The following is a 26,833-nucleotide window of genomic DNA, read 5'->3' as shown; positions in this document are numbered from 1 at the left end:
CTAAACCCTTTTTGCACCATTTTAATTACTGATTGGTCTTAATTGTCAATTAATCAGGCAGTTTTATTATTTGGGCTCATTTAGCTAATTTGATGTTTTTAATCTAATTTTAGGAATTAATGAAACATTGAGCTTAATCCGGATTTTGGTTATGGACTTGAAGAGGGCAAATAAAGCAGCACTTATCTTAGTTAATTTCTAATTTGGAAATTTCGCAATTTTATTTTATGTTATTCAGTGTTTATTTCGTTTTGGGCCAGAGTATCGTAATAGGGCCCAGTGACATTGAGTGACTCTTTTTAAATAGCAGCCTTGGGATTCGTGCAAAGCTATTATGTTATGCTATTCATTATTCAGAGCTTTTGTTTTAGGGTTTTACGTTTTCTGCTTTGATGCTACTGTTCACGTAATGCAATTTTACGTTTTCTGCTTCTAATTACAATTTCGTTTTCGTTCTTGCTTCTTCTTCTACTCTCATTTACGTTTCTGTTTCATTTACATTTCTGTTCATTTACGTTTCTATTTCATTTACATTTCTGTTCATTTACGTTTCTGCTTCATGTTTCATTTGCGTTTTCTGTTTGAATCCATGGAAGGCTAGATTTTCTGGTGTTGTTTCCTTTTGAGGATGAAGCCCAACTCTCTTTGAGGTTTCGCTTGTAATGTGGTTTCCTGGCAGTTTTCCCTTCACCAGTTATCCCAAATTCGTGAATATTAATCAGTGCACGCTTAGTGTTCGATTAATTGCCTCTGAGCCTAACTTGCGTTCATGCTTAATGGACGACGGGCTAACTGGTGTATGTGGTGCCTAATCACGTATTGAAAACCCTAAGTTGATTTTCACTTAGTAAATTGAAATAGGGTTGGATTAAGTGGTTGACTGTTAGGGACAAATTCTCCATAACCCAGGATAAGAGAATGGCTTCTGAATCAGAGGAAACAACCCGTTTTTAATATTAGTAGTTTCGTATTCCAGTTTACTTGTTCTGCTCTTTAATCACAAAACAAACAACCCCCCCCCCCCAATCGTTACTGTTACTGCAAGTATATTATGAACATTTGGTTTGTCACTGATCGTTGGGAAACGACCTAGGATCACTTCCTAGTTACTGCATTTTCATGTTTATTTGATTCGGGTACGGCCTCGATCAAATTTGGCGCCGTTGCCGGGGAGCAGTGTCCAAAGGTTCATAATAGCTAGCAAGTGTTGTGTGTTTAATCCTTTCGTGTTTTATGTTTAATTGTTAGTATTGTGTTAGTATGTGTGTTAGTGTTGTTTAGTGTCCTGGTATTTTGTTTAGTGTGTGTTCTGTTTCAGTTTTCCCATTAAGCGTTTCCCCTGTTTCAGTCTTGGGTGTTTTGCGATGGACTTAGCGACCACTTTTGCTTGCGGCAAAACAGAGTAGTAGTAGAAATCAATTAGAGACGGATTTTAGCGACCACCCATGCTGAATTATTTGAGATTTTTTGTTTTAGAAGCTAGGGTTGTTATTTTCGGCTGAATTTTTTTGTGGTAACTTCTTTTAATCCATATTTTGTGGGAAAAATATCTAGAGCCTTTAGTTTGGTCAGATTTGAAAGTTCCAAAAAACTAGCAAATTTTGTGTTTGTCAAAACTTCAAACGGCCATAACTTTTGCTCCGGTTATCAGAATCGCAATTATTATATATGCATTTGGGGTAGAAAAAAATTTCCTACACCATGGCCATCGGCCATAGGCCGGCTGAGGTCTCCATCGTCCAAAAAAAGCGATTCTGTCAAAAGTTTTTTATTTTTCAAGTTTTATTCACTTATTTTTCTTAACCTACCAATTTTAGCTTTCATAGTTAGACTTTGAATTTTTGTCTGAAATTTTTTGTGCTATCTTCTCATCATTTTATAAGGTTGCTTACAAAATTTCAAGTCATTTGGATATCATTTGAGGGTAGCTGTAGTTCAAACCTGCACCTTTATTTACATGACAAGGCAACTAGTGCATGCTGAATGTAGTGTATGACTAGAGGCAATCCATCTGACTTACAACCCTTTGACCCTGAGATAGATAGGACATTTCATAGATTAGTTAGGCATCATTTTATACCTTTTGATCATCCTGAGCATTCCATTACTGGTGAATCTGTGCATTCTGTTATTGGTGATTTTGAACATCCTGATTTGGAGCATTATAATTTTGAGCATTCTGATTCTGAGCATTCTGATTTTGCACATTCTGAGAACATGGCACAACCTCCAACCCGTGAGAGGACTCTAAGGGAAATGGCTGCACCTGATTTCACCTACGAAAGCTTGTGCATCCAATACCCTGACGAGGATCTCCCATATGTTCTTAAAACTGGACTGATTCATTTGCTTCCAAAGCTTCATGGGCTTGCAGGTGAAGACCCGCACAAACATTTGAAGGAATTTCATATTGTCTGCTCGACCATGAAACCCCCAGATGTCCAAGAGGATCACATATTGCTGAAGGCTTTTCCTCATTCATTAGAGGGAGTGGCAAAGGACTGGCTGTATTACCTTGCTCCAAGGTCCATCACGAGCTGGGATGACCTTAAGAGAGTATTCTTAGAAAAAATTTTCCCTGCTTCCAGGACCACAACCATCAGGAAAGATATCTCAGGTATTAGATAACTCAGTGGAGAGAGCCTGTATGAGTACTGGGAGCGATTTAAAAAACTATGTGCCAGTTGCCCTCACCATCAGATTTCGGAGCAGCTTCTTCTCCATTATTTTTATGAAGGACTCAGTAATATGGAGAGAAGTATGATAGATGCTGCCAGTGGTGGAGCCCTTGGAGACATGACTCTTGCTGAAGCCAGAAATTTAATTGAGAAGATGGCTTCCAACTCCCAACAGTTTAGCGCTAGAAATGATGCCATAGTCATTAGAGGAGTGCATGAGGTAGCTACAAACCCATATGCATCATCTGAAACTAAGAAGCTTGAAGGCAAACTGGATGCATTGGTTAACTTGGTAACCCAGCTGGCCTTGAATCAGAAATCTGTACCTGTTGCAAGGGTTTGTGGTTTGTGCTCATCTGCTGACCACCATACAGACCTTTGCCCTTCCATGCAGCAACCTGGAGCAATTGAGTAGCCTGAAGCTTATGCTGCAAATATTTACAATAGACCTCCTCAACCTCAGCAGCAAAATCAACCACAGCAGAACAATTATGACTTCTCCAGCAACAGATACAACCCTGGATGGAGGAATCACCCTAACCTCAGATGGTCCAGCCTTCAGCAACAACAATAGCAGCTTGCTCCTTCCTTCCAAAATGCTGCTGGCACAAGCAAACCATACATTCCTCCACCAATCCAACAACAGCAACAACCCCAGAAACAGCCAACAGTTGAGGCCCCTCCACAACCTTCCCTCGAAGAACTTGTGAGGCAAATGACTATGCAGAACATGCAGTTTCAGCAAGAGACCAGAGCCTCCATTCAGAGCTTAACCAATCAGATGGGACAATTGGCTACCCAATTGAATCAACAACAGTCCCAGAATTCTGACAAGCTGCCTTCTCAAGCTGTCCAAAATCCCAAAAATGTCAGTGCCATTTCATTGAGGTCGGGAAAGCAGTGTCAAGGACCTCAACCCATAACACCTTCCTCATCTACAAATGAACCTGCCAAACTTCACTCTACTCCAGAAAAAGGTGATGACAAAAATTTACCTAACAATTTCTGTGCAGGTGAATCTTCTTCCACAAGTAATTCTGATTTGCAGAAGCAGCACATTCCCCCTCTTCCATTCCCTCCAAGAGCAGTTTCCAACAAAAAAATGGAAGAGGCAGAGAAAGAGATCTTGGAAGCGTTTAGAAAAATAGAGGTAAACATACCTCTGTTGGATGCAATAAAGCAAATTCCAAGATATGCTAAATTCTTGAAGGAGCTGTGCACTAATAAGCGGAAGCTTAAAGGAAGTGAACGAATTAGCATGGGCAGAAATGTCTCCGCATTGATTGGTAAATCTGTTCCTCAAATTCCTGAAAAATGCAAAGATCCAGGTACATTCAGCATACCTTGTATTATAGGGAATAGTAAGTTTGACAATGCCATGCTAGATTTAGGAGCCTCTGTTAGTGTTATGCCTCTGTCTATTTTTAATTCTCTATCTCTAGGTCCCTTGCAATCAACTGATGTGGTAATTCATTTAGCTAATAGAAGTGTTGCCTACCCTGTTGGTTTCATAGAAGATGTCTTAGTTAGAGTTGGTGAACTGATTTTCCCTGTTGATTTTTATATTTTGAATATGGAAGATGGATTTTCTCAAGGATCAGTTCCCATCATTCTAGGCAGACCCTTTATGAAAACTGCTAGAACTAAGATAGATGTTTATGCAGGCACATTATCCATGGAGTTTGGTGATATAACTGTTCATTTTAATATTCTGGATGCTATGAAATACCCATCTGAAGATCTTTCTGTATTTCGTGCTGAAATAATTGACCATGTTGTTGATGAATACATGACTGATCTTTATTCTAATCTTCATGCCTCTCACTCTTCATGCATTGAGTCTGAAATTGTACTTGATCATATGTCTGAATTTGATGCTGAAAGTGAATAAGAGAGTGAATCTGAGAGTGATATTGATTGCATGTCTGGTGGTGGTGTTTTACCTCTTGAGATTGATTTTATAGAGTCAGATAGGACTAACCATGTTTCAGGAAGTACACATACCTCTGACTTTCTTTATGAGGTAAAGGCTGAGAAACCATCTCCTTCTACCACTGTCCAGCCGACCACACCAGAATTGAAGCCTCTGCCATCAAATTTAAAATACGCTTACTTGGATGATAGCAAGAGTTTTCCAGTGATTATATCTGCCTCCCTTGCTGATGAGCAAGAGGAGAAGTTGTTGTCAGTTCTCAAGAAGCATAAGAAGGCTATAGGCTGGACCTTGGTGGACATTCCTGGTATTAGCCCATCCACATGTATGCATCGAATAAATTTAGAGGATGGAGCTAAACCAGTAAGACAGCCACAAAGAAAACTCAACCCGGTGATTCTTGATGTAGTGAAGAAGGAGATAACCAAGCTTTTGCAAGCTGGAATCATTTATCCTATCTCTGACAGCCAATGGGTGAGTTTCGTCCAGGTAGTCCTGAAGAAGATCGGCCTCACAGTGATAAAAAATGAGAAGGGGGAGCTGATTCCTACTCGGGTGCAGAACAGTTGGAGAGTCTGCATTGACTATAGGAGGCTGAACCAGGTTACCAAAAAGGACCATTTTCCCCTGCCATTCATTGACCAGATGCTTGAACGCCTGGTAGGTAAATCCCACTACTGTTTCCTTGATGGTTTTTCTGGTTATATGCAAATTACTATTGCCCCTGAGGATCAGGAAAAGACCACATTCACCTGCCCCTTCGGCACTTTTGCTTATAGGAGGATGCCTTTCGGCCTGTGCAAGTCCCCTGGTACCTTCCAGCGGTGCATGATTAGTATTTTCAGTGATTTTTTAGAAAATTGCATAGAGGTGTTTATGGATGATTTCACTGTATATGGATCCTCTTTTGATGGTTGTTTGAATAGTTTGGAAAAAGTTTTGAATAGATGCATTGAAACTAACCTTGTTCTAAATTTTGAAAAATGTCATTTTATGGTTGAGCAAGGTATAGTTTTAGGCCACATTATTTCCAATAAGGGTATTGAAGTAGATCCTGCAAAAATTTCTGTTATTTCACAATTGCCTTACCCCTCTTGTGTGCGAGAGGTGCGATCTTTTCTTGGTCATGCAGGATTCTACAAGTGCTTTATAAGGGATTTTAGCAAAGTAGCCCTTCCACTGTCCAACTTGTTGCAAAAGGAGGTGGAGTTTGACTTTAATGACAGATGCAAAGAGGCTTTTGATTGCCTCAAAAGAGCGCTGACTACCACCCCCATCATCCAAGCACCCGATTGGACAACCCCTTTTGAGCTTATGTTTGATGCATCAAATTATGCATTGGGGACTGTCCTTGCTCAGAAAATTGATAAATTGCCCAGGGTGATATATTATGCTTCTAGGACTTTAGATGCTGCCCAAGCGAATTATACTACTACTGAGAAAGAGCTTCTAGCCATAGTTTTTGCTCTTGAAAAATTTCGATCTTATTTGCTTGGTACCCGCATTATTGATTACACTTATTTACGTTTCTGTTTCATTTACATTTCTGTTTATTTACGTTTCTGTTTCATTTACATTTCTGTTCATTTACATTTCTGCTTCATGTTTCATTTGCGTTTTCTGTTTGAATCCATGGAAGGCTAGATTTTCTGGTGTTGTTTCCTTTTGAGGACGAAGCCCAACTCTCTTTGAGGTTTCGCTTGTAATGTGGTTTCCTGGCAGTTTTCCCTTCACCAGTTATCCCAAATTCGTGAATATTAATCAGTGCACGCTTAGTGTTCGATTAATTGCCTCTGAGCCTAACTTGCGTTCATGCTTAATGGACGACGGGCTAACTGGTGTATGTGGTGCCTAATCACGTATTGAAAACCCTAAGTTGATTTTCGCTTAGTAAATTGAAATAGGGTTGGATTAAGTGGTTGACTGTTAGGGACAAATTCTCCATAACCCAGGATAAGAGAATGGCTTCTGAATCAGAGGAAACAACCTGTTTTTAAGATTAGTAGTTTCGTATTCCAGTTTACTTGTTCTGCTCTTTAATCACAAAACAAACAACCCCCCCCCCCCAATCGTTACTGTTACTGCAAGTATATTATGAACATTTGGTTTGTCACTGCTCGTTGGGAAACGACCTAGGATCACTTCCTAGTTACTGCATTTTCATGTTTATTTGATTCGGGTACGGCCTCGATCACCCGTCCCTTCCGTATAAGTTGTCACTCTATATATTAGTGGAAGTTAGTTACTTCATTTTGTAAAAAAATAGAATTAGTTACTTGTTGTGCAAGCTTTAGGATCAAACTCTTTTCTCTCTTTTTCTCTCAATTGTCCTTTGTTCTTCTTCCTCTTTTCACTTCTATTGTTCCATTTTCTTGCACAAAATTCCATGGCTTTTCCATTGGTGATGATCATGGAAGGCTAAACACTTAATCAATCCAAGGATCCACTTCAAGCAAGATTGAATTTGAGTTTTGGTTTAGTATTTCTAATCTTTGTGAATGTTCATCTTTTTCTTCAATCCTATTTTTGATTTTCATGATTATGATTATACTTAGGATTGAAAACGGATTAGGTTATGGATTGATTCTATTAAACATGATTTGTATTCTATTTTTGTTTAGTTCTATTTCTTCATCTTTGTTTTTGTGTTTTTACATTCCTTCACAATCGCCTACAAACTATTCAATGAAATCCCCCCTTGCTATTTATAAGTCAATGAATGTAGGAACCAAATTGAATCATATCTATGAGTTGACCTAGGTTAATCCAATATTGCAGAATCTCCTAGTTTTATTTGTTTTTGGAACGATTCGGCAGTCATTATAAAAAATTGGCGCCATTGCCGGGGATATGATTCATTGTGTGCCAACCTTGATTCACTCATAACTGACATTAGTATAGTAGTATGGGTTTGCATCTGTCTATTGGAAAAAGAAAAAAATAATACACATTTTTGTATGTTCTGCATTCTATAGTAGGTTCTGCATTTTGTGCATTCTACATTATCATTCTTCACACACTAATTGTTTGACATATTGCATTGGTCTTGTTAATTTTGTTATATAGAATAAGTGTTAGCAGCAAAACATAGTAGTAGTAAAACAGAGGAGTAGTAAAGTAAAATAGAGTAGTAGTGTATAGGAGTAGTGTTGTGCTTAGTGAAGTGCATTGTGTGTCGTAGAAGTGAACTATCCTGTAGATTTTGGATGTGCAACTTGTTTTCCAAATTTTATCCCCTATTATGAGTAAAACAACCCTTGTAGGGTTAGGTTTGGGTAAAAATTGGCAAATTCTTCCTCTAAATAGGAGTTTTAGCGATAGAGGCAATTTGGTTATTTCACATGTAACTATCTCAGAATCGGCTGAAACTTTGCCAGAATATAGAAAAAGTTCATACGTCAAGGTGTCCCTGTAAGAGACAAACATGGGCACTAGGGGTCATTTTTGCCAAATTCATTAATCTGGACCACTTTTGGAATTTTTTTCTTTTTTTCATGATTTTTAAAAATCACCAAAAAATTACCAAAAATCAAAAATGATTTTTAAACATTTACTATGGTGTTTTGGAATTTTTTTTAAAAAAAATTGAGGCAATTTTCCATTTTTTGTAGCATTTTAGCATATACTATGAATAATGTTCTGTGTAAGGTAGTTGTTTGTTATTTCTGTCTATTCTGTCACTAATGAGCTTATCTTTGTATGACTAGGTCAAAATCAGGTGACTTGCATCCATATGATCCTGAGATAGATAAGACATTCATAGGTTGAGTAGAAGTAATAGGAATAGAAGTGTAGTTGTGCAAGATAGTGTAGTTAAATTCATTGTTGACTCTATTTTTTATTCTACTTTTGAGCCTATTTTTATTGCTTTTGATTCTGAAAAAAATAGCGTTGATATAATAGCTGATAACAATCGAACTCTTAAGGAATTGGCTACACCAGATGTTGTGTATCAGCCTTGGTGTATTCAATATCCTGAGACTGAGGTTAGTTATGAGCTAAAGTCTGGACTAATCCATTTGCTGCCAAAGTTTCATGGTCTTACAGGTGAAGATCCACACAAGCATCTGAAGGAGTTTCATGTAGTGTGTTCCACCATGCGACCACATGACATTCATGAAGATTATGTGAAGATGAAGGCATTTTCATTCTCTTTGAATTGTGTGGCTAAGAACTGGTTGTACCTCCAACCAAATACTATCAACACCTGGACAGATATGAAGAAAAGATTCTTAGAGAAATTCTTTCTTGCATCTAGAACAACATCCATCCAGAAAGAAATTTATGGCATAAGGCAGCAACCTGGAGAGACATTATACGAGTACTAGGAGGGATTCAACAAGTTGTGTGTTACATGTCCTCACCATCAAATCAGTGAACAATGATTGATCCAATATTTTTTTGAAGGGCTAATGTTAATGGACAGAAGTATGATTGATACAGCTAGTGGAGGTGCTTTAATGGACAAAACTGTTGTTGCTACCAAAAAATTGATTTCCAACATGGCAACAAATTACCAACAATTTGGTACTAGAGTTATTACACCTTCCAGAGCTGCTGCAAGTGAAGTTTTTGTTTCTATGCTTGCTGATAATCAGAGGCTGGAGAATAAACTTACAGAGTTGACATCCCTTGTGAAGCAGCTATTCATTGGTCAACATCAAAATGTGATGCCAGCCAAACAACCAAGGTTCTATTGTATATGTTGTGCTCCTAATCATCCAACAAATGCATGTTCAACACTCTAGGAAACAGAACAAGTTGTTGATGTTTCTGCCATGCAACTTAGACAACTATACAGACCTCAACAACAACAATATAATCCTTTCTCCAACACTTATAATCTTGGTTGGAGATATCATCTGAAATTGAGGTATGGTCCTGGTCCACAACAACAGCCATTCAGACAACAACAACTTCAACCCTCCACCAGCAAATGCCAAGCTCCTCCTTTTAGACAACAATAACTGTAACACCTTGAAATATTACTAGTTATAAATTGATGTTTAATTGTATTTATCGTGTTATTTGACTATATGATTGACTTGAATGAGTTGATGTATGGATTGATTAGTCATGTGTAAATTTATTGATGTGGATGTTGAGTTATGTGGAGTTTTGTTGAGCTAAGTTGAAATTATAATATTTCAAATTTTGCCTAAACCTATTTCAGTAAAATCGCAATCCCGAATTTGTTAACCGTTGGATCATCTTCACATTTTGTCTGGGGCTTCCTAAGATATTTCTACATAGTCTGACCGTTGGGATTTTGAAAAGAACAACTTTTGATGTCTCGCTAAGTGAGAAGGGAGCGCTAAGTGCAATTCCAACCCGAGAGGGAATTGCGTTGAGCGAGAATTGGCCCGCTGAGCGAGACCTAGTGTAGAGGGAGTTGCGCTAAGCATGAAATGTGGACTTCCGCTTAGCAAGACGAGCTTGCTAAGCGATATCTATAGATTATAAATATGTTCTTCAGCGTGAAAAACACGATTTTCGCTCTCTCTTCCTCTCCTAACGCCACCCAAACCCTAACACCTCCTTTTCCACCACCCACGACCATCGGTGGCCGCCACGAGCCGCTGTTGCTTGCCGCCAAACCCCCACACCAAGAGGAACATTTTAATTGGAGCAGAATACTCCTCAAGGATTCGGTGGAGAAAATTCCCCCAATCCTCCATTTCAAAGCTTCTCTAAGGTAATCTTGACTTTTAAACCTTTCTCTTAGTTAATTTGAGTTTCTCTTAGTGTCTCTTGTGTTTTAGGTACTGTAATAGGGTGTTTTTACACTTCCTTTGAAAAACCCTTGAGAATGAGACATTGTAAAAGTTATCTTTTTATAACATTGATGATATTTTCATGACCTTCACTGAACCCTGATCCAATTGGGGTGATCTAAATTTTAAAATGATGTCTCCTTTTAGTAGAATCCAAAACACCCTTCAGCCCTTTATGTTTTAACAGGGGTATTTCACTCTGAATGTTGTCATTAACCTTGTTTCTGAAATCTATACTAAATTTCCTTCAATTTGGTATATAGAACCTTGCTTTTGGACTGACGAGCGTGAATGAGAGAGGTCTTTAAGCGACTGATCGAGGCCGTACACGAATCAAATAAACATGAAAATGCAGTAACTAGGAAGTGATCCTAGGTCGTTTCCCAATGAGCAGTGACAAGCCAAATGTTCATAATATACTTGCAGTAACAGTAACGATGGGGGGGGGGGGGTTTGGTTGTTTGGTAATTAAAGAGCAGACAAATAAAATGGAATACGAAACTACTAATATTAAAAACGGGTTGTTTCCTCTGATTCAGAAGCCACTCTCTTATCCTGGGTTATGGAGAATTCGTCCCTAACAGTCAACCACTTAATCCAACCCTATTTCAATTTACTAAGCGAAAATCAACTTAGGGTTTTCAATACGTGATTAGGCACCACATACACCAGTTAGCCCTTCGTCCATTAAGCATGAACGCAAGTTAGGCTCAGAGGCAATTAATCGAACACAAAGCGTGCACTGATTAATATTCACGAAATTGGGATAACTGGTGAAGGGAAAACTGTCAGGAAACCACATTACAAACGAAACCTCAAAGAGAGTTGGGCTTCGTCCTCAAAAGGAAACAACACCAGAAAATCTAGCCTTCCATGGATTCAAACAGAGAACGCAATTGAAACATGAAGCAGAAACGTAAATGAACGGAAACGTAAATGAACAGAAACGTAAACAAACAGAAATGTAAAATGGAACAGAAACGTAAATGAGAGTAGAAGAAGAAACAAGAACGAAATTGTAATTAGAAGCAGAAAACGTAAAATTGCATTACGAACTCAGAAACGTCAAAACAGAAAAACGAAAACCCTAAAACCAAGCTCTGAATAATGAATAGCATAACAGAATAGAATGCCCTACACGAATCCCAAGGCAACTATTTAAAAAGAGTCACTCAAAGTCACTGGGCCCTATTACAATACTCTGGCCCAAAACGAAATAAACACTGAACAACATAAAATAAAATTGCGAAATTTCCTAATTAGAAATTAACTAAGGTAAGCGCTTCTTTATTTGCCCTCTTCAAGTCCACAACCAAAATCCGGATTAAGCCCAATGTTTCATTAATTCCTGAAATTAGATTAAAAACATCAAATTAGCTAAATGAGCCCAAATAATAAAACTGCCTAATTAATTGACAATTAAGACCAATCAATAATTAAAATGGTGCAAAAAGGGTTTAGGAAATAGAAGAAAATGATGGCACATCAAAACCCCCCATACTTAGCCTTTTGCACTCCTGGGCAAAATGAAACAAAGAACAAAATCCAAGGATATGAAAGGGAGACAAACAAAAACATTCACATATTTCTCAATGAACATCAAGGAATGAAAGGAATGGGTAACATCTAACATAAGGAGATCCAAAAAGTCAAGACATTCATGAAAATCATCCAAGCAACCCAATCATGGCAAAATAGTTAATCAGCTCAAGAATGAAAAGTGATAAAGCCTCACAAGATATACACTCTATCTCTCAAGTGTCTAGGCTACTATTTACCCTCAAAGCGCCCATGAAAGCAAACACCACATAAACTTGGCAAGATTCTAAAATTGACAATCAACCCATAAACACAAGCACATGAGGATCAAAAGGTCTTTTAAGGTTGTAATGGGGCCAAGGACAAGGTATGGAGAAATATGGAATAAGTGGCTAAATCCCAAAGGAATAGAGGAGCAAAGGGGAATAAGTGCATATTAAAAAAAATAAGAAAATATAAAGAAGTAAAGATAAAAATTAAACATGAAGAGTAGAACCAAGAGTTTCATCATTCTTGTGCCATTTAAGATCTTATTCACTCAACTTTATTGCTTTTCTTTTTCTTTCTTTCTTTTTTTTTTCGAATTTTTTTTCGAATTTTTTTTTTTTTTTTTTTTTACTCTTTGGCCTTTGAGAAACAACATTTCATTCAGCATGTCCAACATTTAACCAATATACAATGTACATCAAGTATGGCCCAAAATACATCATGAAGCATAGCCAACAAAACAAGTTGTCCAATGAAACAAAAACCCCCCACACTTATTCCCAAAACAATTCCAAAGCTCCAAAATTCCTTAAGGATATGGTAATATCATGGTTTTTCACTTAAGGCTTGTAGTGAGCTTCAAAACAAGGAAAGGGAAACAAGGCTCAAAAGGGCTATCAAAGGAATTAATTCAAGGTAAGTCCATTTGGCTAGAAGCTTATAAGAACAAAATTGCCTTACTCATTTCCAAATATGCATGTGAATTAGGACGCATCAACAAGAATCAAGGCAAGGCTATTGTGCAAGCAATCAATGGGGCAAAACACACCAAATGATTATAATGATGGATGGCTCAAATTCTCACAAAGGTAAAATCATCACTTTCAAATTGAGCTTTCAAAACTATCATGACATGTAGAGAAGAATCAAGGATTTCAAGTCACAAAATGTCAAGAACTTTTATTTTCAAAACAATTACCCATTTCTTGAACATATCCTATAATTCAAAGAAAAACATGCAAAGTCGTACGTGCACATGAAATTGACCCAAAATATTAAACTGAAAATCCGACGAAACTAACAACATTAACAAATTAACACAACTAACAAATTAACAAAACCAACAAAACTAGCAAAACCAAAGAACACTCCCCCCCATACTTAAACAACACATTGTCCTCAATGTAGCACAATTAAAAGATTAAAAACAATTAAATCATCAAAGAGAATCGGACAAGTGTAATAAAAGCAAAGAAGGAGATAGGAAAAGAAAAACTCCCTAAGTCATGGTGGAGGAAGAGTAGGGTGGAGTAAGGAAGTCTCTTCCACCACTACGTCCACTAAAGAAGGGTTCGTGAGGAATGGCTTAAGTCGATGTCCGTTGACCTTGAAGCTCTTGTTTGTGGAGTCGCTTTTGATCTCAACTGTACCATAAGGAAAAACATTAGTAACAACAAAAGGACCAATCCACTTAGACCTCAACTTACCACTCATGAGTCCAAGCCTAGAATTATACAATAACACTTTTTGCCCAACCACGAAGTCTTTTTTAACTATCATGCTATCATGGAACTTCTTGGTCTTTTCTTTGTAGAACTTGGCATTCTCGTAGGCTTCTAGGTGGATTTCATCTAACTCACTCAGTTGCAACTTCCTTTCCTCGCCAGCTTGATCCATAGAGAAGTTGCAAGTCTTCACTGCCCAGTATGCTTTGTGCTCAATTTCCACTGGAAGATGACATGCCTTTCCAAAGACAACCCGATAAGGAGACATTCCTATGGGTGCTTTGTAGGCAGTCCGATGTGCCCAGAGAGCATCATCAAGCCTAGTACTCCAATCTTTCCTGCTTGGCTGCACAATCTTCTCTAGAATTCTCTTGATTTCCCTGTTAGAAATTTCTGCCTGTCCATTAGTCTGGGGGTGGTATGGCGTGGATACTCTGTGTACCACCCCGTACTTTTTAAGCAGGGCATGCATTGTCCTGTTGCAAAAATGGGTTCCTTGATTACTAACAATTGCTTTAGGTACTCCAAACCTGCAAAATAATTTAGACCTGACAAAGTCTGCGACAACTTTAGCATCATTAGTTCTAGTGGGCTTGGCTTCCACCCATTTTGAAACATAATCAACTGCAAGGAGAATATAAACATAACCAAAAGAGACAGGTAAAGGACCCATGAAATCTATACCCCAGACATCAAACACCTCACAGAATAGCATAGGTTGCTGAGGCATTTGTTGTCGCCATGTAAGTGTATTTCCTGCTCTCTGACACTGCTCACAAGTGCTGCAGATCTTCCACGCATCTTTAAAGATGGTGGGCCAATAAAAACCACAATCAAGCACTTTGCGAGCTGTCCTTTGAACACCCAGATGACCTCCCGGTGCGGAAGAATGACAGAACTGCAGGACTGAGTCAGTCTCATGATCTGGAATGCACTTTCTAATGACCTGATCACTGCACAATTTCCACAAGTAGGGGTCATCCCAAATAAAATGCTTAGCATCACTTTTAATCTTATCTTTTTGGGCCTTAGATGCTAAGGGAGGAAAAACAGAGGCAACTAAATAATTGACAATGTTAGCAAACCAGGGAGTAGAAAGAGAGTCAGAAATACTATACAATATATACAAATGATCATCCGGGAAATCATCCCGAATAGGTGAATCTGCATCAGAGACACGTTCAATCCGACTCAAATGATCAGCAACTAGATTTTGTGTTCCGCTCCTATCACGGATCTCCAAGTCAAACTCTTGGAGCCAGAGCATCCATCGGATCAACCTAGGCTTAGAATCAGCCTTCTTCAACAAGTACTTTAGAGCTGCATGGTCAGTATAAACAATAATGCGAGTACCAAGCAAATAAGATCGAAATTTTTCAAGAGCAAAAACTATGGCTAGAAGCTCTTTCTCAGTAGTAGTATAATTTGCTTGGGCAGCATCTAAAGTCCTAGAAGCATAATATATCACCCTGGGCAATTTATCAATTTTCTGAGCAAGGACAGCCCCCAATGCATAATTTGATGCATCACACATAAGCTCAAAAGGGGCTGTCCAATCAGGTGCCTGGATGATGGGGGTGGTAGTCAACGCTCTTTTGAGGCAATCAAAAGCCTCTTTGCATCTGTCATTAAAGTCAAACTCCACCTCCTTTTGCAACAAGTTGGACAGTGGAAGGGCTACTTTGCTAAAATCCCTTATAAAGCGCCTGTAGAATCCTGCATGACCAAGAAAAGATCGCACCTCTCGCACACAAGAGGCGTAAGGCAATTGTGAAATAACAGAAATTTTTGCAGGATCTACTTCAATACCCTTATTGGAAATAATGTGGCCTAAAACTATACCTTGCTCAACCATAAAATGACATTTTTCAAAATTTAGAACAAGGTTAGTTTCAATGCATCTATTCAAAACTTTTTCCAAACTATTCAAACAACCATCAAAAGAGGATCCATATACAGTGAAATCATCCATAAACACCTCTATGCAATTTTCTAAAAAAATCACTGAAAATACTAATCATGCACCGCTGGAAGGTACCAGGGGCATTGCACAGGCCGAAAGGCATCCTCCTATAAGCAAAAGTGCCGAAGGGGCAGGTGAATGTGGTCTTTTCCTGATCCTCAGGAGCAATAGTAATTTGCATATAACCAGAAAAACCATCAAGGAAACAGTAGTGGGATTTACCTGCCAGGCGTTCAAGCATCTGGTCAATGAATGGCAGGGGAAAATGGTCCTTTTTGGTAACCTGGTTCAGCCTCCTATAGTCAATGCAGACTCTCCAACTGTTCTGCACCCGAGTAGGAATCAGCTCCCCATTCTCATTTCTGATCACTGTGAGGCCAATCTTTTTCGGGACTACCTGGACGGGACTCACCCATTGGCTGTCGGAGATAGGATAAATGATTCCAGCTTGCAAAAGCTTGGTTATCTCCTTCTTCACTACATCAAGAATCACCGGGTTGAGTCTTCTCTGTGGCTGTCTTACTGGTTTAGCTCCATCCTCTAAATTTATTCGATGCATACATGTGGATGGGCTAATACCAGGAATGTCCGCCAGGGTCCAGCCTATAGCCTTCTTATGCTTCTTGAGAACTGACAACAACTTCTCCTCTTTCTCATCAGCAAGGGAGGCAGATATAATCACTGGAAAACTCTTGCTATCATCCAAGTAAGCGTATTTTAAATTTGATGGCAGAGGCTTCAATTCTGGTGTGGTCGGCTGGACAGTGGTAGAAGGAGATGGTTTCTCAGCCTTGACCTCATAAAGAAAGTCAGAGGTATGTGTACTTCCTGAAACATGGTTAGTCCTATCTGACTCTATAAAATCAATCTCAAGAGGTAAAACACCACCACCAGGCATGCAATCAATATCACTCTCAGATTCACTCTCAGCATCAAATTCAGACATATGATCAAGTACAATTTCAGACTCAATGCATGAAGAGTGAGAGGCATGCAGATTAGAATAAAGATCAGTCATGTATTCATCAACAACATGGTCAATTATTTCAGCACGAAATACAGAAAGATCTTCAGATGGGTATTTCATAGCATCCAGAATATTAAAATGAACAGTTATATCACCAAACTCCATGGACAGTGTGCCTGCATAAACATCTATCTTAGTTCTAGCAGTTTTCATAAAGGGTCTGCCTAGAATGATGGGAACTGATCCTTGAGAAAATCCATCTTCCATATTCAAGATATAAAAATCAACAGGGAAAATCAGTTCACCAACTCTAACTAAGACATCTTCTATGAAACCAACAGGATAGGCAACACTTCTGTTAGCTAAATGAATTACCACATCAGTTGACTGCAAGGGACCTAGAGATAGAGAATTAAAAATAGACAGAGGCATAACACTAACAGAAGCTCCTAAATCTAGCATGGCATTGTCAAACTTACTATTCCCTATGATATAAGGTATGCTGAATGTACCTGGATCTTTGCATTTTTCAGGAATTTGAGGAACAGATTTACCAATCAATGCGGAGACATTTCTGCCCATGCTAATTTGTTCACTTCCTTTAAGCTTCCGCTTATTAGTGCACAGCTCCTTCAAGAATTTGGCATATCTTGGAATTTGCTTTATTGCATCCAACAGAGGTATGTTTACCTCTACCTTTCTAAACGTTTCCAAGATCTCTTTCTCTGCCTCTTCCATTTTTTTGTTGGAAACTGCTCTTGGAGGGAATGGAAGAGGGGGAATGTGCTGCTTCTGCAAATCAGAATTACCTGTGGAAGAAGATTCACCTGCACAGAAATTGTTAGGTAAATTTTTTTCATCACCTTTTTCTGGAATAGAGTGAAGTTTGGCAGGTTCATTTGCAGATGAGGAAGAAGATACGGGTTGAGGTCCTTGACACTGCTTTCCCGACCTCAATGAAATGGCACTGACATTTTTGGGATTTTGGACAGCTTGAGAAGGCAGCTTGTCAGAATTCTGGGACTGTTGTTGATTCAATTGGGTAGCCAATTGTCCCATCTGATTGGTTAAGCTCTGAATGGAGGCTCTGGTCTCTTGCTGAAACTGCATGTTCTGCATAGTCATTTGCCTCACAAGTTCTTCGAGGGAAGGTTGTGGAGGGGCCTCAACTGTTGGCTGTTTCTGGGGTTGTTGCTGTTGTTGGATTGGTGGAGGAATGTATGGTCTGCTTGGGCCAGCAGCATTTTGGAAGGAAGGAGCAGGTTGCTGTTGTTGCTGAGAGCTAGACCATCTGAGGTTAGGGTGATTCCTCCATCCAGGGTTGTATCTGTTGCTGGAAAGGTCATAATTGTTCTGCTGTGGTTGATTTTGCTGCTGAGGTTGAGGAGGTCTATTGTAAATATTTGCAGCATAAGCTTCAGGCTGCTCAATTGCTCCAGGTTGCTGCATGGAAGGGCAAAGGTCTGTATGGTGGTCAGCAGAGGAGCACAAACCACAAACCCTTGCGACAGGTACAGATTTCTGATTCAAGGCCAGCTGGGTTACCAAGTTGACCAACGCATCCAGTTTGCCTTCAAGCTTCTTAGTTTCAGATGATGCAGATGGGTTTGTAGCTACCTCATGCACTCCTCTAATGACTATGGCATCATTTCTGGCACTAAACTGCTGGGAGTTGGAGGCCATCTTCTCAATTAAATTTCTGGCTTTAGCAGGAGTCATGTCTCCAAGGGCTCCACCACTGGCAGCATCTATCATACTTCTCTCCATATTACTGAGTCCTTCATAAAAATATTGGAGAAGAAGCTGTTCTGAAATCTGATGGTGGGGGCAACTGGCACATAGTTTCTTAAATCTCTCCCAGTACTCATACAGGCTCTCTCCACTGAGTTGTCTAATACCTGAGATATCCTTCCTGATGGCTGTGGTCCTGGAAGCAGGGAAAATTTTTTCTAAGAATACTCTCTTAAGGTCATCCCAGCTCGTGATGGACCTTGGAGCAAGGTAATACATCTAGTCCTTTGCCACTCCCTCTAATGAATGAGGAAAAGCCTTCAGAAATATGTGATCCTCTTGGACATCTGGGGGTTTCATGGTGGAGCAGACAATATGAAATTCCTTCAAATGTTTGTGCGGGTCTTCACCTGCAAGGCCATGAAACTTTGGAAGCAAATGAATTAGTCCAATTTTAAGAACATATGGGACATCCTCATCAGGGTATTGGATGCACAAGCTTTCATAGGTGAAATCAGGTGCAGCCATTTCCCTTAGAGTCCTCTCACGAGGTGGAGGTTGTGCCATGTTCTCAGAATGTGCAAAATCAGAATGCTCAGAATCAGAATGCTCAATGAAATTCTGATACCAATGCCAGATGTCGTACAGGATGTCACGACATCACGCTTCAGAACATGCAGATTATCTCTGAGTGTATGAACAGATTAAACAAGTAAATAACACAAGAGAATTGTTAACCCAGTTCGGTGCAACCTCACCTACATCTGGGGGCTACCAAGCCAGGGAGGAAATCCACTAAAATAGTGTTAGTTCAAGGTCTAACAGCCACTATTTACAACCTTCTCACCTAACCACTACCCGTGCGACCTCTACCTAAGAGCCACTCTTAGATATGAGAACCCCTCTCACTCCCTCTCAAACACTCTCCCGTGTTTACAATTAAATCAAGGACACTCCAGAGATTGCTCTCTGAACAAAAGAGATCAACTCTACACACTAGAGATCAACTCTACACACTCAGGTCCAACACTTGATGTTAGGGTACCATCAAGGTGGCTCACAAAACACTCAAGTCCCAAAACTCACAAAACAACTCTTCAATCCCGGACTTGGTACAGAACTCGTGCAGCCTCCATGTTTTTATAGCAGTGTGTGGGTCTGGGCTGCAACAGCTTGTGCTGGATGAGATCTATCATTCTTCCTGAAAATCTGCACTTAAAGAACTAAAAGATAACGTTTGATCTTTTAGTTTTTATCTTTAATCTTTAATCCCTGAACGAACTCTTCTAGTTTGTAATTCGAACTTTAATTATCTTTTAATTCGTTCCTAAAGATAGATCATCTAATCTCTTGCTAACTGCACAATAATCTGTTAAAGATATAACAGATTTATATGTCCAGTATTTTCGGGCAAGATGTCCTGGACATCGTATCCGACATCGTGGATCCTGCAACTTCAATGCTTTTAGCAACTCCAGTATTTTCGGGCAGGATGTCCTGGACATTGTATCCGACATCGTGGATCCTGCAACTTCAATGCTTTTAGCAATTCCAGTATTTTCAGGCAAGATGTCCTGGACATTGTATCCGACATCGTGAATCCTGCAGCTTCAATTCTTCATTTGACACTTTATCTTGCCTTGTGCATTGTGCAGCCCGATCTTATTCTTTGACATAACGTTGGACATCATGTGCAGCAACTCCAGCTTTCCTTCATTGTCTAAGTGCTTATGTTTTAACAAAATCTTAGCCAATCTTTTAAAGCTTAGTAAAGCTAAGCACTAACAATCTCCCCCTTTGGCAAATTTTGTCTAAAACATACTTAGACACTTCCTGAGCAGGTACGAGCAGTTATGCAAGTGGGATCAGCAACTTTCATTATCAGAGTAATCAAGCACAGCGGAAATTCTGCAAGTTGCAAGTCGTTTCCAGGATGTCAAGACATCTCACATGACATCAGCTTTCTTCTTCTGCTCCCCCTGTCTCCATGCTCTTACTGCAGCATCTTCTATCAGCTACTAGTAGCTTACATCAGTCATCATCAGCAGCAGCAGTCTCCCCCTCAAAATCATATACATACAACTCCCCCTCAAAATCATGAATCATGCATACATCGTATCCTACTTCTCTAAATCATAAGTCATGCATAATACTACTACTGCATACACAAAATCATGCATATAATACTATTACTCCCCCTTTTTAGACAGAATTTGACAAAAGTAGAATGCATGAACTTAAGGTGCAAATATTACAGACCAATAGTAATTAATTGTTCAAAGGGACATGCCCCTTTAGCTAGTAAAAGTAAAAAGCAAAAATAAAGGTCTGATGGTCATGGGGTGGCTTCAGAATCATCATCATCTGATTCAGTATCCTCTGCTGCATCTTCCTCTTCCTCTGCTGCAGCATCTTCTTCCTCAGCTGCTTCTTCTTCTTCCTCAGCTGCTTCTCCATCATCAATGCCACTTTCTGAGAGCCTTTTGATCAGCCGTTCCAGCTCCATCTTCTTCTCTGTGGTGGCTTTGATGGTTGCTTCCAGCACCTTGCATGTGTCCTTGAGTTCAGCAATCAGAGCATCCTTGGACATAGCACCTGAAGCAGCAGCTTTCCCTGATGTCGAGACAATGTCTGGGACATGTGTCCCCTCAAACAGTTTGTAATGCAGGGATAGAGGAGATTCTCTCTTCATCACAGAGTCAGTGTAGTTTAAAATATTGGGATGTTGACTCAACATAATGCCACACAATACAGTTGGGAAGGCAATGGGTAATTTGACAGCAAAGGATTCTGAATGCTTAACAGTTTGATCAAATATATAGTTTCCAAAATTAAATTTGGACTTGGTTCCAACAGCATACAGAAATTTACCCAAACCTGTGGCAACAGTGGAAGTATGATTGGTGGGTACCCAGTTTGCAGCTCCAATCCTGTGCAGGATTGCATATTTCACACTTAGCTTCCCTGCAGACAGCTTCCCTTTCTTTGGCCAATGCTGGATTTGTTTGGCAGTGATTTCCTTGGCAATTTGATGCTCAGAAACAGTAATGTCCACCACTCCATCTGTTGGTCTGCCCAGGTATTTGTTGATCACAGCAGGGGAGAATCTAACACATTTTCCTCTGACAAACACTCTTTGATACTCATCACTCTTTCTGTTTGTTATGTCAGAGGGAATGTTGACAATGAATTCCCTGACTAGACTCTCATAGCAATCTCCCAACTTGGTGACAGTCTTCAGCAGTCCAGCAGCCGTGATGAGGTCCATGATCTCCTTGCAATCCAAGGCGTCTCTTCCCAGTTCTCTTTCAACAGCAAGTCTGCGTTGATATACATATTTCCACCTTTCAACATTGCCAATGGAGTGGAATGAGATGTTGTCCAATGGTGCATCAGGGACATTTCCAGGCACCTTCTTCCCTGATGTCTTGGCCCTCTTGATGTCGGGAACATCTAGTTCGACATCATCATCAGAATCAGATGAGGAAATTTCTTTCCTCTTCTTGGAAGGGATTGCAACTTTGCTCCGTCTGGATGTGGTAGGAGTGATTGGAGTGCTCTTCTTCTGTGCCATAGTCTTGATTCGTCCAGACCTCTTAATGGGGGTTTTTCCCTTTCGGCTTTGTAACCTTTCTGCAATGCCAGGTGCCAACCTGTTGGCAATGGGTTCCTCATCAGATTCAACTTCTTCTAGGTCAATGAGGTCACCTGGAGCAGGTTCTGGTGCCCTTGGTGCAGGGGTCTCCTCTGTGGCTTGATCCTCTTCATCTGTTGATCTCTCTTTGCTGGAGGAAGAGAGGACTTCGGCATTTGGGGCGGAAGATGTTGGAACATCTTTCTCAACATCAGGCACAGAAGCATTTGGGGTGGAAGATGTTGGAACATCTTCATCAGCATCAGGAACAGAGGCATTTTTCAGAATGTTACTCACAATACTGCGGATCTTCTTATCCATCTCTGTGTCTACTTCCCTAGGACTTGTTGCAAGGCTAGGGTTTTCAGAAATCTTCACACCCTGTTGTCGTTTGGGAACCAGTTTTTCAGGAACAGGGGCTTGACCAGGAATCATCTGTATGGGTTGGATATGGAATTCAGGTTGTTCCTGGATTGATGGCGCTTTGGTGGATGATGGGGATGATGGTACAGAGGGTGAACCAGGAGCTGAAGTTTCTTTTGGTGAGGTAGCCATGGAAAAGCAGAGCGTTTGGAATGGTTTCGCAAATTTCTGAGAGCTGTTGGGGAATGCTGAAAACGAGATTACCACGAAAATATAAGTTTGAATGAGGAATGTAGAGGGACGTGTGAAGCAACGGTCGAATTTGTTTTGGCTTAGTAGTGAACGTGCTATTAATGTTAAGTGAGACGTTTGAGCACGTTCAGATAGCAGTAGCTGCTATAATTCCTCTAGCAGACAAATGCCCAGCTTGCCCCTCAGTTTTTCAAACTGATTTGCATCCAATGCCTTTGTGAAAATATCTGCTATTTGTTCCTCAGTGTCAACATGCTCCAGTGTGATAACTTTATCATCAACAAGCTCTCTGATATAGTGATGTCTAATGTCAATGTGCTTGGTTCTGCTGTGTTGCACAGGATTTTTAGAAATATTAATAGCACTCAGGTTGTCACAGTATAATGTCATGACATCTTGTTCGACATTGTACTCCTTCAGCATCTGCTTCATCCAAACTAGTTGTGAACAGCTGCTTCCTGCTGCAATATACTCTGCTTCAGCAGTAGATAGGGACACACAGTTTTGCTTCTTGTTGAACCATGAAATAAGATTGTTCCCCAAATAGAAACATCCACCAGAAGTGCTTTTTCTGTCATCTGCACTTCCAGCCCAATCAGCATCACAATACCCAACCAGCATTGAATCTGAACAATGACAGTACATAATCCCATAGTCACTGGTGCCATTTACATATTTCAGGATTCTCTTTACTTGATTCAAGTGACTTATCTTAGGATTGGCTTGATATCTTGCACAAACACCTACTGCATAGGTGATGTCAGGTCTGCTAGCTGTTAAATATAGTAAGCTCCCAATCATGCTTCTGTACAGACTTTGATCAACACTGGTGCCAGCTTCATCCTTTGACAGCTTCAAGTGAGTAGGTGCAGGTGTTCTTTTATGGCTGGCATTTTCCATCCCAAACTTCTTGACAATGTTCTTTGCATACTTGCTTTGTGAGAGGAATATGGAGTCTTCCATCTGCTTCACTTGGAGTCCCAGAAAATAAGTCAGCTCTCCAACAAGACTCATCTCAAATTCAGATTGCATCTGTTGGACAAAATGTCGAAGCATCTCATTCGACATCCCTCCAAACACAATGTCATCAACATATATCTGTGCTATCATCAAGTTTTCAGCATCTTGTTTGACAAAGAGAGTCTTGTCAATTCCTCCCTTCCTATACCCTTGCTGAGTAAGGAACTCTGTTAGCCTTTCATACCAAGCTCTTGGAGCTTGCTTCAATCCATAGAGAGCCTTCTTGAGCCTGTATACATGATCTGGATGAGCTGGATCTACAAATCCCTTTGGCTGCTCCACATAGGCTTCTTCATTCAGGTATCCATTCAGAAATGCGCTCTTCACATCCATTTGGTACAGCTTGAATTTGAGGATGCAAGCTACACCAAGTAACAATCTGATGGACTCAAGTCTAGCAACTGGGGCGAATGTTTCATCAAAGTCTACACCTTCAATCTGAGTGTAGCCTTGAGCAACAAGTCTGGCCTTGTTTCTGGTTATAACACCTTCTTCATCGGTTTTGTTCTTGAAGATCCACTTGGTGCCAATCACATTAGTTCCCTCGGGTCTCGGAACTAGCTCCCAGACTTCATTCCTTTTGAATTGCTCCAATTCTTCTTGCATAGCATTGATCCAGAACTCATCAGCCAGTGCCTCTTTCACATTCTTGGGCTCAATTTTGGAGACAAAACATGAGTTGGAGACAATCTCAATCTCCCTTGATCTTGTAGTGACTCCTCTGTTTGGATCTCCTATAATCAGCTCCTTGGGGTGCATCTTCTGGATTCTAATGGAGGGTCCCTTGTCGGGTTGGTTGATGTTTGATTCATCTGTAGCAGAATCAGAGTTTTCTGCATTCTCTGCACTTTTAGCTGTATCTGCTACATTGTCTCCCGATGTTCTGACATCTTCTTCGACATCCTTCTTTCTTGCTGGAGTTAGATCATCAACAACCACATTGATGGATTCCATCACAGTTCTGGTTCTGGAGTTGAATACTCTATATGCTCTGCTGTTTGTAGAGTATCCCAGGAATATTCCTGCATCACTCTTGGGATCCATCTTTCTCCTTTGCTCTCTATCTGCCAAAATGTAACATGGGCTTCCAAAGATGTGAAAGTGCTTGACAGTTGGCTTCCTCCCTTTCCAGATTTCATACAGTGTGGTTGAAGTCCCTCTTCTAAGTGTGACTCTGTTGTGGATATAGCATGCTGTGTTCATGGCTTCAGCCCAGAGATTATAGGGAAGTTCTTTGGCATGAAGCATGACCCTAGCAGCCTCTTGCAAAGTCCTGTTTTTCCTTTCAACTATGCCATTTTGCTGTGGTGTAATGGCTGCAGAGAACTCATGAGTGATGCCTTCAGATGTGCAGTATTCAGTAAACTTGCTGTTTTCAAACTCTCTGCCATGGTCACTCCTGATTCTCTTGATCACACAGTCTTTTTCTCTTTGAAGTCTTAGACTCAACTCCTTGAATACTTCAAAGGTGTCTGATTTTTCTCTGATAAAGTTGACCCAGGTAAATCTGGAGAAATCATCCACAACAACATAGGCATACCTCTTTCCTCCAAGGCTTTCAACTTGCATAGGCCCCATCAAGTCCATGTGAAGTAGTTCCAGCACCCTGGAAGTGGTCTGATGTTGAAGCTTCTGGTGGGACATCTTGACTTGCTTTCCAATCTGACATTCACCACAGATTCTGCCTTCTTCTATTTTCAGATTGGGAATGCCTCTAACAGCACCTTTGTCAATGATTTTCTTCATGCCTCTTAAGTGCAGATGTCCAAATCTTTGATGCCATATTCTGACTTCATCTTCTCTGGAGAATAGACATGTGGAGGAGTAACTGGTTTCTTGAGGTGTCCATAGGTAACAGTTGTCCTTTGATCTGCTGCCCTTCATTAGGACTTCACTTTTCTCATTTGTCACCAAGCATTCTGACTTTGTGAAGTTTACATTGAATCCTTCATCACACAGCTGACTGATGCTGATCAAGTTTGCAGTCAGTCCCTTCACCAGCAGTACTTTGTCCAGACTAGGAAGTCCATCATGGACTAGCTTTCCCATTCCAGTGATCTTTCCTTTAGAGCCATCTCCAAATGTCACATAGCTAGTGGAGCAAGGTTCAATGTTCACCAGGAATTCTTTAACTCCTGTCATGTGTCTGGAACAGCCGCTATCTAGGTACCAATCTTCCTTAGCTGATGCTCTAAGGGAAGTATGAACAACAAGACTAACAGTCTTGTGTTTTGGAACCCACATCATCTTCCTTCCACTGCTGCTATTTTGAGTTCCATGACGTGGATGACCATGTAAATGATAGCAAAAGGGCTTTATGTGACCATACTTGCCACAGTAGTGACACCTCCAATTCTTTCTTTTGCTCCTTTTCTGCTGCGTTCCATGATGTCGAGACCGATGTTGTGACATCGTGGCTCCAGTGCTGTTTTTGGCAGGAACAAATTCTGTCATGGTTGTTCTGCCAGCAGACTTAGGATTAAATCCAAGTCCTCTCTGGTTTCCAACATTCTTTCCAAGCTGTAGCACCTCATCAAGCGTATCTGAGCCTTTATTCAGCATCTTTATTGATTTTGTCATGTTTTCCAGTTTAGAGTTCAGAAAACCAACTTCTCCTTTAAGCTCAGAGATCTCCTCTTCATGTGCCTCCTTTTCAGCCTCCAGATTTGCAATGACCTTCTTCAGTTGTGCTTCTTGCTGAAGAATCTTCTCACTTTTGATGCATAGTTCTCTATAGGATGTAGCAAGCTCATCAAAAGTGATTTCACTGTCTGTATCACTTGAATCTTCAGCAGATTCAAATCTCCCAGTGAGTGCATTCACATCTCTGTCAGAATCACTTTCTTGTTCACTCTCTGTATCATCAGACCGACATACAGAAAGTCCTTTCCTCTGCTTCTTGAGATGAGTGGGACATTCAGCTTTGATGTGTCCATAGCCTTCACACCCATGGCATTGAACTCCTTTGCTGTGACTGGGCTTTTCATCTGACCTTTTCTGGTATTCACTACCTTTCCTGATGTCGAAAGGGATGTTCCGGACATGTGGTTTCTGCCTCCTGTCCATTCTGTTCATCACTTTGTTGAACTGTTTTCCAAGGAGCACAACTGCGTTAGTCAGACCTTCATCAGTGTCCAGGTCATACTCATCTTCTTCTCCTTCATCATTGGACACGAAAGCCAGATTCTTGCTCTTTTTTTCAGCCCTATCCGAGAGTCCTAGCTCAAAGGTTTGAAGGGAACCAATGAGTTCATCTACTCTCATGTT

At 40.2% G+C, this 26,833-nt stretch overlaps 2 non-coding genes across 2 annotated transcripts; one reads left to right on the top strand and one right to left on the bottom strand.

Annotated features, from left to right (window-relative positions):
* Positions 1-2,595: 2,595 nt before the first annotated feature.
* LOC113002519 (small nucleolar RNA R71) lies at positions 2,596-2,702 on the bottom strand. Its single transcript, XR_003268073.1, has one exon. It is a non-coding gene; the product is annotated as a small nucleolar RNA R71 (small nucleolar RNA).
* Positions 2,703-18,379: 15,677 nt separating this feature from the next.
* Positions 18,380-18,486, top strand: LOC113002431 (small nucleolar RNA R71). The gene has a single exon (XR_003267993.1). It is a non-coding gene; the product is annotated as a small nucleolar RNA R71 (small nucleolar RNA).
* Positions 18,487-26,833: the final 8,347 nt, after the last annotated feature.

This window comes from Glycine max, chromosome 8 (genome assembly GCF_000004515.6).
Source record: "Glycine max cultivar Williams 82 chromosome 8, Glycine_max_v4.0, whole genome shotgun sequence".
In the NCBI taxonomy this organism is placed as follows: Eukaryota; Viridiplantae; Streptophyta; class Magnoliopsida; order Fabales; family Fabaceae; genus Glycine; species Glycine max.
The sequence above is the reverse complement of the archived record's forward strand: the minus strand, read 5'-3'. Positions and strand labels throughout refer to the sequence as shown.